Raw genomic sequence first — 16,592 nt, 5'->3', positions numbered from 1 at the left:
AAGTCAGCAGAAACTACAGAAATTAAGGGCTCTCCGCAGAAATTCACACACCCGCGCACCAGGTAACGGACCACAGGCAAACGTTCACTCAGCCTTTCCTGTGTCCCTCACGAAGTGCACACTCTCTCCTGGGCGGCGCGAGCACAGACACTTAGTGGGAGTTTACTTTTAAAATGCGCTGATACAATCATGTCTCACTTTTGTTTGGATCAGTCAGCAAACGCGTTTTCGAAACCCCAAATTCTCCACACCGCCTACCTTTCGCGCCGTCCTAGTCTCGAAGCTTCCACCACTGCTCCTCAAGCCGGGTCCCCTTGGGAGACGGGGCTGCGTGCTGGCGCACAGGGCGTGCGCTGACGTCCTCGAGCCCCGCCCCCAAGGTCCCGCCCGGAAGTTTAAACCGCCGCGCCGCGTCTCGCGGGGCGTTGAGGCCGGCGCCAACAGCCGGCGATGCGGGGTCACGGGGTCGTGGCATGGAGGGGGCCGGCGTAGCTGGGGCCCGTGGCCCTGCGTCTTCCGCCTGCTACGTGGGTCCTGCCCACGCTGCGGCGCCGCAGCCGCCGGGCGGTGGGCGCCCGAGGGACCGGGAGGCGAGCAGGGACCGCCAGGCGGCTGTGGGCATCGTGTCCGCAGCCAGCGTCCCCGAGGCCACACTCCGGCCATGATCACTCGGTGAAGCTGCGCCGCGACAGCGTGGCCGACTTCTGGCGCTGTGAGGAGCTGTGTGCGCTGCAGGACTCGCTGCCTCTGCCCGCCGTTCGCGCTTCCCTGCGGGAGGGCTGCTGGACTTCAACGCCGACCGCCTCCGTGGGGTTGACTGGACGCCGCTCATGAGCACCCTCTGCCCGTGATCTGTATCCAGAGTTTCTTCCAACCACGGCTTGGCGAGACAGGTTTGTAGTTCCCGCTTCCAGGGGCCCTCATGTGGGCGCTGAGAAGCGGGGTTTTAGATGGTGCAAGGTGGAGGGTGGGCACTAGAACCGGTGCCCAGTGCCCGGGTGTGCGTGCACTAGACGGGGCGTGCGGCTTAGGACCCCTGCCAGCTCGGTGACCCCGGCCGAGTGCTTTAAGGCTTCTAGGTCTCAGTGTTCTCATCTGTTGCATGGGCTTAACAGGACCCACTCTCTGTGGAGGTTACAAGGTCTCACTCTGTTAATGCTTGTAGACTCTACAATGTAGAACACTTAGCACAGTTTGGAGCGTCGTTAATGGTTGCACAGATGTTACCTGGTGTGTTGAATGACTTTGCCTGGTACAGACCAAAGCGATTAGGAAATTGATATATCCCAGCTTCATTTCCTTTCCATTCAAACAGGGCTCAGGAAAAAGAAATTTTTTTTCAATAGTATCCTATAGTGGAAAGAGCACCAGTGTGAAGGCAGCTTAGAGTTTGAATTCCAGGGCTTATGCTCTCTGTGGCCTGGGCAGGTTTCTTTTGCGCTACAATCCCCACACTTGTAAAATGACATTAAAAACCACTCTTTCTGTGGGTTCTTAGAATTAATTAAGCAGGTTATGTGTGTAAAGTATCCTGGTACTTGAATGAGTTGTCAGAACCAAGGGCTGCTGGAGACGACGCTTCTGCCCTAGGTAAGCTCCCCTTCTACTGGGTGGCAAGTAAACACAAGCACAGTAGTCAGTGTTCTGGAAGAAGTGAGTTCTGGTGCTACAAAGCATAGAATCTCTTTTTTCTTTAATTTAATTTTTATTTTATATTGGAGTATCTTTGATTTACAATATTGTGTTAGTTTCAGGTGTACAGCAAAGTGATTCAGTTATACATATATCCATTCCTTTTCAGATTCTTTTCCCGTACAGTTTGTTACAGGATACGGAGTAGAGTTCCCTGTGCTATGCAGTAGGTCCTTGTTGATTATCTATTTTATATATAGTCGTGTGTATATGTTATTCCCAAACTCCTAATGTATCCCTCCCCGCCATCTTTCCCCTTTGCAGAGCATAGAATCTTGGAAGGGAAAGTTCAGGGTAGGCTCTTGGAGGAGGTGCCATCCTTTCTAAGGATATGTAGAAGCTCCTGGGGTGGCAGGAGGGAGCAGTGTGTGTCAAAGTTTGAGAAATATAAAAAAATATGGCAAAACTCAGGTACAGGACTGGAACTCAGGGTTTGGGAAAGCAATGAGAGTTGATACTGGAAACCTAGTGGGGCCCCACAGAAAGGGGCCTTGTTTGTCATGTCAGAAGTTTGGATGTTTATCCTGAAGGCTGTGGGAAACACCAAAGAACAGTGAAATGGAATTCTGGTTTAGAGGCTCACTGGGACCTCCATGTGGAAGGCAGTTGATTGGGTGCAGCGTGAATTGTAATCAAAGGGTCCCACTTAAGTTATAAAAGGTGGAACTGGATTTTGCAGATCTGAGAGAGAATGGGTGAGGCCTGGTGACCAGTTAGAAAAGGGAGGGCAGCAAGTGTGGGTGACAGTTTACAGCTGCATCTTTTTGTGAGATACAGAGCACAGTAGAGAGGGATTGGAGGTGGGGAGAGGATCTTACTTGATCTTCAGTGCTTTAGAGGGGCCTGGTAGAGGGGCCAGGTCTGGGCCCAAGATACAGATCTGGGCTTTCTGGAAGGACAGGTGTTTGAAGGCATGGGAGAGACTTAGGTTATCCACAAGAATATCCAAAGAGTCATAGGTCTGAGAGTTTTTTAAGTGGGTATATTTGAGGATGTTTATAAGCTGAGAGAAAGTAGCCAGCAGAGGAAGGGTGTGAAGATCTAGGAAAGGAAATGATTGTTCGTTTGTTTTCGAAAAGCTGAATACTTATCGTGTGCCTGGCCCTTTACTAGGATCTGGGGTTCACACCATCTGTTCTCTCTCCTGCAAGGACAGTTCAATTCATCCCCTGGTGAACAGAAGTCAGATTATTCTTTGCATCCCATTCAGGTGTAAGAACTGTTCTGTACCTCTGAAGGGACTTTACTTAAGCAGAGTAATAAGTTAGAAATCAAAAGAAATTAGAGCTGGAAAGGACCTTAAAGGCCACTGTACTTAATTTTGCCACATATTTTACATTGAATGTAACAAAAATTTATTGTTGAGCCCTTTCTCTTCAGAGTTCCTTCACTGAACTTCCTTTATGTCTTGAATCCAGTGGGGCTAGCTTGTAGATTTTGGCCTCCTCTTAAATTTGCTTCTTCATCCATATTACATTTTGCCCAGACTATGGCAGAAACTCCTGGGTGCTTTCACAGCTCCTGGGCTCAGCTCCTCTAAGTTCATCTGCCTACTCGGGTTGACTGATCTTGTAACATAAAAAGCTATGCTTAAAATAATGCTGCTAATGGCTTGCCCACACAGAGTTAGTTCATACTAGCCACCCAGCGTGTGCTCTACACGGAGGCGTGTAGTCTGCACTGTGCTGGGCCAAGCCTCATGGGGCTCTTTTTTTTTTTTTGCGGTACACGGGCCTCTCACAGTTGTGGCCTCTCCCGTTGTGGAGCATAGGCTCCGCACGCGCAGGCTCAGCGGCCATGGCTCACGGACCTAGCCGCTCCGTGGCATGTGGAATCTTCCCGGACTGGGGCACGAACCCGTGTCCCCTGCATCGGCAGGCGGACTCTCAACCACTGCGCCACCAGGGAAGCCCCGTCATGGCGTTCTTTGGCCCTGAGGAAGGGGAACTTTCTGGGATCACTCCCTTTGTCTAATTGGTCCTTCAGCAGCGGGGCGCCTTTTTCTAATCAGCGGAGGCACCCTTACTCAGCTAGTGGTAGTCCCAGGCCTCGTCACCTGTGGGATAAAAGCCATGCTCTCTCCCAGGCTTGCTTCTGCCAGCATCTCTCTTTTCCTTTGTGTCTCTTCTCACACTTGGACCCCTGGCCTTTAGTCGTCCCCACCTGAAGTATTTACAGTGCCCAGCAGGAGTCAGGCTTGAGTGTCTTTTCACAGATGTTCCCTCTGCAGTTAATGCACCTCCTACTCCAACTCTGCATAGCCTCATCTTTCTAGATTCTACTTCAGGGTTCTCATGAAGCTGTCACTTAGATATAACTTTTTGCCTCCATAGGCACCTCTATGCATAAAGGTTATGTTTATTTATCTCATGTGATTGAAATTTTGAGTTTATACATCTTCCTCCTTAATGAAGGCTTTAAGGGCAGGAGTCGTTTCTAATCCTTAGCACAGAGCAGATGCTTTTTTTCTTTTTATTTAGGTGCTTTTTAATGATGATAAAATGTATGGTTTAAACCACTCATTTTACAATATTTTTGCTTTAGGTTGTGACAGAAATGAAGTTTACAGAAGTCGTGTTCCTGCGGTAAGGAATAAAGATGTGACCTTCCAGTTGTGTAAAGCTCATGAAGGCTGTGTAAGTGCATCGGGTGCGCTAAGGAACCTGGAGCTAAGTGGGCTAGTTCTGAGAGAGAGAGACTTAACTATGTTAACAAAAATAAGCCTTCATTGTGTCCTGCCAACCTTTGATAGTTGCTTTTGGGGCAAACTAAAGCAATAACATTTTAAACTGTTCCTCCCCATTAAAGGGATTGAATATTTGGCCACTTTGGTGAACCTGTGTCTTGCGAATTGTCCAGTTGGAGACGGAGGTTTCGAAAGTGAGTTTCAGTCTTGTTTAAGTCTCTTCCCATCGGACTGGTCTCGTGATTTCCTACACACCATGTCTGTCTACCTTTTCCTGTCTACCTTTTCTTGGTGTTGTGCATGCGTGGATTGTCTCCTGTACCTGCTCAAACCTTGGTCCATTCTCATTTGTACCATGGAAGTTTGTCATGCTGGATACTGTCAGAATTAATCTTACTTAAGTTTGTGTTAAGCCACAAACCACACGTTTTGTATATTTCCTGTTTTTTGTGTTTCTTTATATTTTTATGGTTTCTCTTCAAGAAATATTATGGGAAGGGAAATAGCAAGATGTAAAGAGCAAAAAAGTCATCATTCTCTTTAAATTGTTAGAACATCTATCTGCAATCATAATTATAATGCACTGTGGTATGTATTCAAATAGGAAATATATGTAACATCCCGTAGGAGCAGCAAACTCAGTGGTGTTGGTGAGGGTGTATGATGGACCTAATCACAAAGCAGGTGATTCTTGATTGGGGTCCTGAAACATTAGTGTACGTTCCCTGTGTCCATTAGTGGTCTGAAGGGGTAAGGAAGCCTGCCTTTCAATTTGAGGAAACAGAGGGTTTGAGGTCCTCCCTCTTCTATTGCTCTAGTATACTGCATAGCAGCTAATAAAATACTGGGTTTATAGTTGACGTTTAAATCGCTGATTGATCATCAAGGTTGGCATGTATCATTGGAACTGAAAATCGGAAGAGTCTTATGCTCTTTAGGTTTTTCTTTTTTTTCCTTTGTCTCAAAAGTATGTAGTACTTTACTGAGTGGTTGGGAAGAAAGTTTGCAGTATCCAGTGTATTCAGTTTTAGTATCTAAATAGAATTAAACTGTTGCTGTAAACTGGAATAACTTTGTTACTGACAAGCTTTAGAATGCATCAGTTCATCAATTACCTGTTTGGGAAGATTGTAGTTAATGATTTTAAGAATGTGGCTGTAAACCTCCAATTGACTCAAGAAAAGCAAATAAGTCAAGATTGACAAATGTATAGGCTCTTCATCTTACTGTGTGTGTGGGTTTTTTTTTTTTCCTTTTAGTTATTTGGCAAGGTGTAAAGAACTCTATCACTCTTAAGACAGTAAACTTCACGGGGTATAATCTGACATGGCAGGGAGCAGATTACATGGCCAAGATCTTAAAGGTGATTTTATGTTTAAACTTTCATGAAAACATATGTGATTGAAGCACATTAATACATTGACACAGATGGCAGTTAATTTTTGTCTTTTGATACCTGTGAGTGCATCTTTCGTTTTGTTGAAAGAATAAGACCAGTTTTCAGTTTGGGATTCTACCATTTAGTAAAGATAGTCCACTTAATTTTAGAAATAGGAGATTTAATATATAATACATAATAATACTTCTATGTATTTTTAGTTACTGAAAACATTGATTGTGATGCTGTGAAGAAACTATGCCTTTATAGCCTTCAAGATTTAAATGAATCAAGTGTCTAGTAGCTGCTGTAGTTTATAAACTAATAAACATCACTACATCGGCAACTTGTAAATACAGTTTTTAATGCCTTAACAACTTTACAGTGGTTATAATTACTGTATTTAGGCCTAAATTATTTAATAATTTGACATGAAGTCTTTTTAATAGTTTGATGGTGCAGATCAGGGATAGGTAAACTATGGCTGGTGGGCCAGATCCAGCCCATCGCCTGATTTTTTAAAGAAAGTTTTTTGGAACATAGTGGAACCCATTGTTTACATGGTAGCTATGGCTACTTTCAGCCTACGCCAGTGGGGTTGAGTAGTTGCAACAGAAACTGTATAGCCCACAAAGCTGGAAATGTTTAAATTTAGATTTTAGAAATTGAAAAATTCTTTGAGCCTATACAGGGCAAGTCCATTGACCCCTCGGGTAGAGAACAGTCAAGAACTTGGGTGCCGAAGCCAAATGGCCTAGGTTCAAATTCCCTTTCTCCCTTTTCATAGCTAGTGACCATGGACAAATCACTTAACGTCTATGCCTCGTTGTGAGGTTTAAATGAACTCATTTGTATAAATAGTGCTTGGCACATACTAAGCACTGTGTAAGTGATTGCTGTTATTTCTGCTTGGAGCTTTTATAAGCCATTGTTAATAGGAAAATGACACTAATGATTTTGCTCTTAGAGTGTCAAAGGCACTTTGAGTCTTTTATGTTTTCAAGAATGTAACAAGACTTTTTTGATTTAAAGTCAGTGTTCCCTGTTACCAAAATTGATTTTATGAATATAAAGAATTGAATGTCTTTAAGACAAGACTTGTGGTTAAATGTCAAACCATTATCTTCCCAAGGCACATCAAACTGGCTGTGCATGGTCCAGGCCTCTGAAGTTTGTGTCCACACCCTAGGTAGCATGTAAGATCCATTTTGTAAATATAGTTTTAAAAATAATGCCTGGGACTTCCCTGGCGGTCCAGCAGTTAACACTGCGCTCCCAATGCAGGGGGCGTGTGTTCGATCCCTGCTCAAGGAACTAGATCCCACATGCAATAAGTAAAAGATCCGGCAGGCCGCAACTAAAGACCTGGCACAGCCAAACACAGCCAAACAAAGAAACAAATAAATAAATAAATACTTTTTAAAAATAAATAAAATTCAGTAATGCCTTAGGAGTTAGGAAAAGAAAATATTAGAACCTATTCAGCTTTGTATCATTTAAAAAATATCTGTGTAGTTTATAATGTACCTAAATTATATGTATAGAACTTTGTGTATATAATTTGTTAAAAAATAAGATGCATATTAAAAAGTTTTCTTATGGGTTGCCCAGTCAGGTGTTTGGAGACCATTGGAGGACAGAATGATGAAATTTAGAGCCTCAGCAATGATAGAATTTAGAATCAATTCCCTGACTTAGAAGATAAGGAAAATAATTCTTAGACAGTAATTGAGTTATCCAACTTTACATAACTGTTCAAAAACAGGTCATCCAGTGGCTGGAATCTAATCACTGACCGACTAGAATGTGGGTCACTGGACTCATAAAGCAGAACTGACTGTTTAATTTCTCAGCTTGATTCTCCTGGCACATATGCGTGATATGTGTGTGTGTAAATCTCTGACATAATAAGCCATGCTCAGTAGGCACATCCTGTTTCCTTATTGAAACATCTTAATTTCATCCCATTAGATCTTTGAAGTATCAGACTATCAGAAGGCATGAAGAAACCTGGGCTGAGAGTCTTCGTTCCAGGAGACCTGATCTTGACTGTATGCCTGGTTTGAGGCGCATCGCTCTGAACTGCAACAAGCTCATTGGTGACCTGGGTGCTCGTGCTTTTGCAGAATCTCTTAGTGAGGATTTATGGCTTGGAGGTAAATTCTTATATTGAAAATACTGAATTTTTAATGTAATATATGCTTAGCTTTTGGCATGATACTGTTGTGATAGGACTTTTTTTAAGGCCTCATTTTTTCTGATAGCTTTTATGTTGCTTTTAAACTTTCTCTAAGAGTTACATATATTCTTTACAGAAAATACAGAGTAACAAGAGAACAATTACCTATAAATTTAACACCCAGACATAATCACTGTTCATTTTGGTGTATATATTCTCAGTCTTTTTATTGTTTTCTATAAATATATTTGTACACTTAGAGATTACAAAAATAGAATTGTAGTATACTTGCTATTTCATATTCCTGCTTTTTTCACTTAATGAGGTATCATGTAGTGTTCCATCATATTGATGTCCCATAGTTTAATCAATTCTTTGCAATTAGATTGAGACAGTTTGCTTTTCCCTGTCAGAAACAATGTGAATACATTATATATACATCTCTGTGTCCATCGGGCTTACTTCTGTAGAATAAGGTACTACAAGTGGAATGACTAAGTGTGACATATTTTTAAGACTTTTCATACACATTGCCAAATTACCACCCAGAAAGGCTATGCCAATTTGTAGTCCACCCCAAGAGTGGATGTGAATGAAGCCTGCCTCTCACAAACACTGGCTGGTAGCACTTTTTAAAAACTGTAAGACTACAAAAATGAGTACCTCTCCCTTTTTTATGCAAGTGGGATTACTCCAAATTTTATAACTTTTTTCAGTTAATTCAGTATGACCATCTTAGCATGTCAGTAAATTTGCATCTTTTTTTTTTTTTTTTTTTTGCGGTACGCGGGCCTCTCACTGTTGTGGCCTCTCCCGTTGCGGAGCACAGGCTCCGGACGCGCAGGCTCAGCGGGAATGGCTCACGGGCCCAGCCGCTCCGCGGCATGTGGTATCTTCCCGGACCAGGGCATGAACCCGTGTCCCCTGCATCAGCAGGCGGACTCTCAACCAGTGCGCCACCAGGGAAGCCTTACTGCATCATTTTTTTTGTGACCCTTCAGTGTTCCATTATATGAATATGCCACAGTGCACATAGCTTATCCGATCTTGTATAAAAGGTATGTCCAGTTTTTCAGTTACAAAAAGTACTCTGATATATATCCTTACCTATATCTCTGACTATTTTGGATCAAAAGGGTATAGACATTTTAAAGACTTCTCTTACAGAATCTTGGCTTAATCTGATAGGAGAATAACCACATTTTGTTTTATTTTGTATTCATTTGATTTACTGGTGAGGTTTACTGGCTGTTTGTATTCATTTGGCTAGTTGGTTAATTACACCGGGTGTCCCTTCTTCTGTAGTGACAGTTTGTAAGGGTTGTATCATATGCTGTTAGATCCATATGTCTGACTTGCTATTTCTGTATGTCATGGGGCGTTGAAAGACTCTAGTTATTTTAATGTGATGGTCCACTCAACACTTAAATGACTCATGATAGTTTCCTTTCATGTAATATTTTTTAATACCTGTGCTTTTGCGATGATCCCTTTTGACTAAATGAGTAGGTTGTTCAGCCCCAGAACTACTAGAATTCATGATCATTTGTTCTGGTTTTTGTCTGACCTTTTACCGCAAGAGTTCTTGACCATCATACTTTCATGATAGGTTTTTAGTGTGTATTCTCTATACACACATTGTTTGAATTTGTTAATTGTTTGTATCCTAGAAAACAGTACTTTTCTAATGTTGTACTTCCCTTATGGTTTGAGCAGATAATTTACTGATTAAAGTGATTTATACTTGTAAATTGTTCTTATCTCTACTCTGAATAGAGGTGAACCTAGATACTAAGCCTGCTTCCACCAAGAGCATTATTTGCTTCTTGTGCAACCTCTGAATTCTTGCAAGGAGTACTTTATTCATTTTTCAGTTTCACAAGTAATTTTTTTAATACCTTCTGTGTGCCAGATACAGGTTTAGGCACTACTGATAAAGCAGTGAACCAGACAGACAAAAGTCTTGCCCTCATGGAGCTTACATTCTAGTGAAGGAGTTGAGATAGAAATTAGTAAAGAGATAAGTAATATAATTTTAGAGAGTAGGAAGTGCAAAAATATCTTAATGTAAGAAGAGTGAGGGGGGCAGGTAGGACTCCATTGGACAGGTTAGTTAGGGGCCAGCTTCACTGGAGAAGTGGCATTTGAATGGAGACCTGAATGAAGAGAGGAGCAAGCCATGGAAGATCTGGGGTAAGCACATTCCAGGACAAGGGGGCAATGAGTATGCAGGCATGTAGGTGGGTGGAGTATTTAAGGAAAAGCAAGAAGGCCAGTCTGGGCAGAGTACTGAGTGAAGAAGAATGTGGTGTGACATGAGGTCAAGGAGCTAGCCAGCGGTCTGCTCTTGTAAAGTCTTGAAGGCCAGAGTAAAGATATGGATTATTCTAAATGAGTAGAGGGTTTTGAACTGGAAAAAGGCATGATCCAAATAGTATCTGAATAAGGTGACCTGGTATAGAGAATGGACTTGGGAGGATAAAGAAGAGAAACAGGGAGACCAGTTAGGAGACTATCACAGGGGTCCAAATAAGAGATGTTTATGGCCTAGGTTAGGTTGGAAGTTTGCAGCAAGTGAAAAGTGGTTGAATTCAGGTTGTGTTTTCAGGGTGTAGCTAACAAGACCTGCAGATAGATTAGTTGTGAGGTAGGAAGGGAATAGTAACAAGGAGACAAGTCGTTGATGATTATGTGTGCAACTGGGTTGTATCACTTAGAAAAAGGGGGCTGATGGGAGGAGCAGCTTTTGAGGGAATATCAGGACTTTGATTTGTTATCTTAGATGCCCTTTAGGTATCTAAGTGTCTGGACAGTGCTCAGACTGTACTTTCTATCCAAAGGTATCCAAAGCCACTTTAGATGCAAAATGTTTAAAGTTGACCTTTGTTGCTGCCAAAATAGTAGCCATTGTGGGCAGTCTGCAAGATGGCATCTTAGGTTTCTGAGGAAGAAATTAGAATACACAAAGGGGTATTAAGTGTATAATTACATAATGTAGATTTCATATTTAAATTTATGGGAAAAGCAATAATTAGTTGGCTTTTGGTTTTAAATGGAAATAGCCACTCACTGGGAAATAATTACTCTAACTTCAATTCATTTTACTTTAGATCATTCTGTGATGAAAGCAATTATCAAAAAAGTTCTCCAGATGGAAGGAGTGCCAAGTCAGACATACATAACATGTTTCAGTTCGCTCGGAAGAATTTCTCTTTAATGGCTTGTTTTTCTTTCTTTCTTAAAAGAAAATTATCAAGGTACTTTCTGCCATCTTAAAACTAAGTTTTTAGTCAAATCAAATGGCTTTTCTGTTTTTGAAAATGTTGTGTGATGCTTTAATTTAGGTTCCCAGAAATGCAGATTGAAAACCTTTTAACTTTTTATTTTCTGGAACTTATTATCGTTAGTCACAAATAGTCTTTTTTTTTTTTTTTGGTGATAAGAATGAATAGCAGGAGCAGCATTTGTGAAACCAAATCTAATATGAAACTGACTCTTTCTTGTGAGTAAATTTGAATTTTGAAACAGCAAAACAATAAGGTTTGATATAAAGCAAAATAAATATTTTATGTTTATGATCTACCAATTTCCCAGAAAGAGTTTTCTGGTGACTTTAGTTATATACCAGATACATTAAAATCACCAATGGAAAACACATCTTTTATTCAGGTTCCCTCTGAAAGTTTTAAAAATTTGTTGACTTAATATCACTGAACGGTTCACTTTAAAATGGTTAAAATGATAACTTTTCTGTTTTGTGTAGTTTACCACAATTTTTTTAAAATGTGTTGTTTGAAGATTTTTGGGTTTTATAAAGGTATTGTATTAGCATAAAAATGAAAAATTTAAAAGACCACCTCTAATTGCATTATCCTATCTAGCAATATTTACATTTTTATTTTCTCTTCCTGCTGTCTGTAAACATAATTCCACATAACTTCAATATAATTTGCCATTCTTTTCATACTAAATTTAAATTCTGTGATTCATAGTTATACTTTTTAACATTGTATTCACAAGGTTTCATTGAGTTGGTCAATTTTTTAAATTGGTGAACAAGGGCTTCCCTGGTGGCACAGTGGTTGAGAGTCCGCCTGCCGATGCAGGGGACACGGGTTCGTGCCCTGGTCCGGGAAGATCCCACATGCCGCGGAGCGGCTGGGCCGTGAGCCATGGCCGCTGAGCCTGCGCGTCCGGAGCCTGTGCTCTGCGACGGGAGAGGCCACAGCAGTGAGAGGCCCGCGTATCGCAAAAAAAAAAAAAAAAAATTGGTGAACAATTGGAAATAACCTAAAATAAACTATTGTAAACATCTTCATATACAGCTTTTTTTTTCTACTTAAAGATGTATGTTTTTGATTCTCTGTTAATCAACTTGCTTGGACAATAGTGTATTAAATAAGTTGTTAAGAGTGTTTATGAAGTCAAAAGAAAGCTTATGATTGTCTGCCAATTGTTATTTCAAGAGAGTGATATTTGAATAATCAAATAGTACATACAAAGAAGTTAAGATTTGTGGTATCACACTAATTAGATATTATTATTAAAAATTTATATCATGTGTACAGTATTCTTAAAATAGCTAAGTTGACTTTTGCTATGATATTAGAAATGGAAATATATATATTAATAAAGCATGTATATTAGGAATTCTGTAAAATTAGTACCTGGTGGTATATAATAGGGCATCATGGAATGAGAAGAAAACAGTTAAACGTTTTTTTTTTATTTAGCATGATGAAACAAAGTGGAAATATAACTGAAATATACAAACTCATTGAGCTATTTTAAGAGTAATTTTATTTCTTGGGCTTTTTTTTTCTATTTGCCTCAGTTATTTGGAGACATAGAGGTAAGCCAATCAGTATCTGGGTATATACCTAGATCCTGGTGAGTACAGGGTGAAATAATGGTGTGGATTGTGTCACATTTATATTGTCATGATGTATGCCTAAAAACAGATGGGAACTTTTATTAGAATTTTTTTTTATCTCCTAACAAGAAAAGTGTAATTTAAAAAACTTTTAATACAAATGTATTTGCATTCGTTTCTGAAAGTAAAGGAAGCTAACACATACAAACCACATGCATACAAACATTTTTTTGACCGTAATTAAGTTAAAAAACACAATAAAATAGCACAAAATGAACTGAGCTCCTATATATTTTTAAGAGGCATGTAAATCACACAGGATCGTGTGGTGATTATCAATAAGCTACACTCTATGAAATATTTGTCCTATATTACCACATACACTCCATTTTACCCTGCATCCTAATGTTGCTAAACTATAGTAGAAAGCAACAGCATAGCACAGGGAGATCAGCTCGGTGCTTTGCGATGACATAGAAGGGTGGGATAGGGAGGGTGGGAGGGAGGCTCAAGAGGGAGGGGATATGGGGACATGTGTATGCATATGGCTGATTTGCTTTGTTGTGTAACAGAAACTAACACAGAATTGTGAAGCAATTATACTCCAATAAAGATCTATTAAAATAAATAAATAAAATAACACAAAATATAGTAGCTTTGAAGGATAAATATAACCATTTTAACCTATGATGTTTGTCTTCAGTAAATTCAAATTAAATATTTAAATGTGAATTTTAATATGTGGCTTGTTCTAAATAAAATATTAACACGTAGGTCTAGTTTTTGCAACCAAATATTTCATATAAAGATACTTGCCTCTTTACTACTGAAATATAGGATAAGTCTCCACATTTCACTCTTTTATCCAGTGGGTTTCATTTGTTTTTTTGTGTGATTTCTGTATGAAATCAAAGGAACAGTGAAGGTTGACAGGCTTATAGGAGAGCAACATTGACTCACCTACCACCCAGCAACTTGCAGCCTTATAACTTTTATTGTTTTTACATAGAAAAATTCATCTTAAATTGAAATTTTGGTCTAATTCTGAAGATTCTGTTTGGCAGAAGTCATGGGTGTATCTGTGTTTCTGTGTCCTTGAGATTCAGAAATGCCAAAGGTGTTCTAAGATTCAGTAAACTTGAGTGTTTCTGCATAATACATAAAATGTATCATACTTCGGGATTATTTTAAAAATTTATTTTTGCATTTCTGCACATCTCAATACTTTTGTTTTAGTTAAAATAACTTGTTACTGTAGAGAACTTACATTTTTTAAAAATGCCGGCTTATGTAAAACCTTTGTACAAAACGATCCTCTTTTTAATGGCCTTGGCATCATTGTCAAGTGCCTGTTTGATTCCTTTCAAAGTGTACACATGTGACAGTTGCTCTGTAGACCTTTGGTGCATCTTGATTCCTTCTTTTCATGCTTTGTCAAACATAGGCTTGGCCACAAAGCAACCTGTAAGTAATGGAAGGAAACACTCTGCTGGTAAAGAATGTTATGGTCCTGAACCTCTACCACCTGGTGTGTCTGGTTTCCGGCCGTGGTGTACTGCAGAACGTGCAAAAAGCAACAGGTAATGTGTTTGCATTCCCTGTCTTTTTCAATCATTCAGAGTCCTTTATTTTGGAACTTCTGTTATGTGAGCGGTCTCTGGTGCTTTCTATAGAGGAAAAAAGATAACTCACACATGGCTTCTGCCCAATGAGCCCTCTAAGGAAGAAAAACAAAAAGTAATTGGGAGTTTCAAGTTGTTTCTCAAGTGTCACAACAGAGCTAACCCCGTGGGAGTCTTGAGGAGACTAAAATTATCACCAATTGTGCATGTGAGAAAAGTTTCATTAAAGGCAGGTGTAGTTGCGTGAAGCCCTACAGCACAGAAGTAGGAATTTGGATATGTACGAATGGGCAAAAAGACATTTTAGACATGGGAAATAGTTTAATACAGAATGGATGAAAATTATGCATTAGACCTATTCTAAAACAACTGGCTTATTAACTCAGTAAATCAGATTTAGTGAGTCAAACTAGCTTTACCTGATTTCTTATCCAGGGGATAGCTGTTCATAGTAATTTTTGTCACAGAACAGTAAATAAAATGGTTGAACTATAGCTTTAGGCTTGCTAAGTGAAATAGATTGCTCTAGATGATTTTCAAGTGACTGACTTGGTAGTATTCACGAAATTGGGGATTAACAATTGCTTAAGAAAACAAAGAGAATTGATTTTAAATAGTACTTGAAGTAGTTACTGTGTAAAGTATCTGTTCAGTTGCTCATGTTAAATGGATGTTTGTAATCCCCATTGGACAACCGACTACTGTTTTGCAAATGGTCATGTGAATTGCTGTTGCATAAACTATAGTGTTGAATCCCCAGTCTTTGCACTTGAGTTTAGCAACTTTGTGGTTTCCTGTCTTCTTCCTGAGACACTTAATCTCAGGTCCATCCTCCTCACACAGGGTGGTAAATTAGAGAATGATTAATATCACCATTTAAAGAAGTGAGACTGAAATCTCAAGCATCCTGAACGTAGGAACTGAAGGGGCCTCTCAGCAGTTCGGAGAGTTATTACCGAGCCAGTCACCTCAATTCTGTTCGGTGTTCTCCATAGCAGAGCCCTCCAGGTCCTTGTTTTGAGCTTATTTATTTTTATACACAATTCTGTGTGGATACTGTACATAATACTAAATAGTTGTATTAACTGGGTTTAACTGGTGATGTATTTACATGAAGATCTAACTTCGTTTTGTTGATATCTTTTTAGGGGCTTTCCATTCATCAAAGCTCGTGATGTATGTAATCAGTTGCTGGTGTTTAGCTATCATATTTATGATATATAGGACTTGAATTGGGAAAGGTGGATGGTCATTCTCCTTGCTTTTTAAACTGACAGAGGCTTACAAGAAGCATTTCCCTCTCTGAAATAAATGCATGTAAAACATGTTTGGTTGCTCTCCCAATGCAACTGTGTAGTTTTGTGGATTTGGCACACAACTGGCAGCCTTGTGGTTATGCCTGTAAACAAGGAAGCCTGTTTTCCAGTCCGCAAATCAGCTGTTACCCAGTGAAACGAACTTGAGTGCCATTTCTGACCCCTCACATGGAGCTCTCATACTGAAGAATGTTCACATGTTTTCAAGAAACGTTGTTTGCGGGCTATATGTACAAATTCCTGATCTGAAAACCAATATAAAGCAACATCTCCCAAACCTCTGCTCTCTCACCAAGGCCACACACATTCCCTCGCTTATGGCCTCATGGCAAGCTAATACTGTCAGTATCAGATTCTCCTTCCCAGTGGTTCTGGGAGACTGCATAGTTGCTCTGTGAAAGGCACCACTGCTGAGGTTGAGAGAAGAGCATCTTGGGTGTCAGTCCTGCCCTTGCATGCCCAGAGAGAGAGGTGTGCACCTCGTTCTCCTGTTACGGTTTTCCTGTGCTGCAGGGTTTGCTGCTTGTTGTCAAAATGATGTCCTAGTGACTTGTCCTCTGCGTGGTTATATAATCCCAGCACACTTCTTTATGATCTGTAGACTTTTATGGGGTTGTGGCCAGGTCAGGTTTTAAATGTTTGGAACTGTCCTATTGAACAACATTGCAGTGGCAGTGAATCTTGATGGGAGAATTGTATTACTGTTACCCTAGTTTTGGCTTAAGTGTGGTGAGAAGATGAAATTTTTGATGGGTTAGTTTTAGTTGTGTATGTGTATATGATTTCTTTTTTAAAATTCTAATATCTGTTATTCCCAGCTTAGATATGTTGACTTTCTGATTATTC

The 16,592-nt window shown here is 40.2% G+C and overlaps 1 pseudogene across 1 annotated transcript in view; it reads left to right on the top strand.

Annotated features, from left to right (window-relative positions):
- Positions 1-473: 473 nt before the first annotated feature.
- The window catches only part of LOC309827194 (centrosomal protein of 78 kDa-like), a 31,440-nt pseudogene continuing 15,321 nt past the window's right edge, over positions 474-16,592 (top strand). Inside the window, exons 1-8 of the transcript in view lie at positions 474-590; positions 634-893; positions 4,237-4,422; positions 4,501-4,572; positions 5,638-5,741; positions 7,738-7,912; positions 14,253-14,388; positions 15,579-15,617. The product of the transcript in view is annotated as a centrosomal protein of 78 kDa-like (transcript). The remainder of the gene's footprint in view (positions 591-633; positions 894-4,236; positions 4,423-4,500; positions 4,573-5,637; positions 5,742-7,737; positions 7,913-14,252; positions 14,389-15,578; positions 15,618-16,592) is intronic.

Source organism: Grampus griseus (assembly GCF_964374135.1).
Source record: "Grampus griseus genome assembly, chromosome: 9".
Taxonomy (NCBI): Eukaryota; Metazoa; Chordata; class Mammalia; order Artiodactyla; family Delphinidae; genus Grampus; species Grampus griseus.
The sequence above is the reverse complement of the archived record's forward strand: the minus strand, read 5'-3'. Positions and strand labels throughout refer to the sequence as shown.